The sequence below is a fragment of the Octodon degus genome, unplaced genomic scaffold (assembly GCF_000260255.1).
Source record: "Octodon degus isolate 3935 unplaced genomic scaffold, OctDeg1.0 scaffold00010, whole genome shotgun sequence".
NCBI classification, from domain to species: Eukaryota; Metazoa; Chordata; class Mammalia; order Rodentia; family Octodontidae; genus Octodon; species Octodon degus.
In genome coordinates, this window is record NW_004524586.1 from 27,751,684 (window position 1) to 27,753,185 (window position 1,502).

The following is a 1,502-nucleotide window of genomic DNA, read 5'->3' on the forward strand; positions in this document are numbered from 1 at the left end:
AAAGCTGAGGAAGAGCCGTCACTTGAGCCCAGCCTGAGCAACATGACAGGACTGAGCAACAAATATCCCAAGTGACTACTCCATTTTACGTCCCAGCTGGAACATATGATGTCTCTAATTTCTCAATATTCTCCTCAGACCTGTGTTTGTCTTATTGGTCCTAGCCATCCTGGTGGATATGACATAGTGTGTCTTATAGTTTTTATCTGCATTTACTTAATAACTTACTACATTGAATATCTTTTCTTATTGGCCAGTTTTTGTCCCAATTTCTTTGATTTTCTGCAGCTTGAACATAGTATGTCTAAATGTAGCTGTTTTGGTATATATCAGCTTGGATTTCTCTGATATGCCTGGATTGATAGTTTAGTGTCTACTATGAATTTTAGAAAATTCATAATCACTACTTTAAATAATTATTTTATTCCTTTCTCTCTTTCTGGTATTCTCTGTCTGTGTGTGTGTCTGTCTCTCTGTTTGGGAAGTTTCTTTTTTTTTTTAGCTGAAGGCTTTTATTAACTCATAATTACTTGTCTTCTGGTTTGTTGAAGCAGTAAGTCAGACAACACTTGCCACAATAATGTCTGTCGAAGTGTCTGGCCATACAACTCTAGCCCCACACTCATCTGAAGGGCACTCTCATCGAAGATGTCTAATGTTGCCATTTTCATCCACCTGATAGTATTTTAGGCCAACCAACTTAGCCTTCTTCCTCTTGGGAGTGGTGTAAGACTTCTTTTTCTTAGCACCATCATGGAGTCTCAGCACAGGATGAAGGGTAGGCTCCTTCTGAATGTTGTCATCAGACAAAGTACGTCCATCTTCCAGTTGCTTACCAGCAAGGATCAGCCTGTGCTGATCAGGAGGAATTCCTTCCTTATTTTGGATCTTGGCCTTTACATTTTCTACAGTGTCCAAGGGTTCAACTTCAAGCATGATGGTCTTCCCTGTAAGGGTTTTCACAAAAATCTGCATCTTGGCAGCAGTTCCACCACAAAGGGCAGAGCCAAAAGGAGTTTTTAGGAAGTTTTGAATAAAATAGATTCAGGCCCACAGATTCTTTCCTCAGTCATGTCTTGCCTATTGATAAGAACTTCGAGGGCATTTTTTGTTTCTGATACAGTATTTATTTTCTGAGAGCAAGAATAAATAGCTTTGTTCATGTCTAACATAGACATCAAGTCAAAATATGCAAAAAAGACAAAGAAGGCCACTACATACTGGTAAGGGGACAATATACCAAGAAGATACAGCAGTTATAAATATTTTTGAAATAAACTTCAACACATGCAATTTCATAACACTGACTCTAATAGACAAAAGTCAAACACAGGTCTCAGTACAGTCATAGAAGGTGACTTCAAATACTCTGCTTTCCATGACAAGTAGGTTATCTAAACCAAAAGGAGAAAAATTCAACATGGAAACATCAAAGTTAAAGTTAATCAAATGGGGCTTCCTGCTACCCTGCGCCAGCGGGACCAGTCCCAGCCCAGGCGCAG

At 39.1% G+C, this 1,502-nt stretch overlaps 1 pseudogene; it reads right to left on the minus strand.

Moving 5' to 3' along the window:
* Positions 1-516: 516 nt before the first annotated feature.
* On the minus strand, positions 517-975 carry LOC101577366 (annotated as a pseudogene).
* Between the last annotated feature and the right edge of the window lie 527 nt (positions 976-1,502).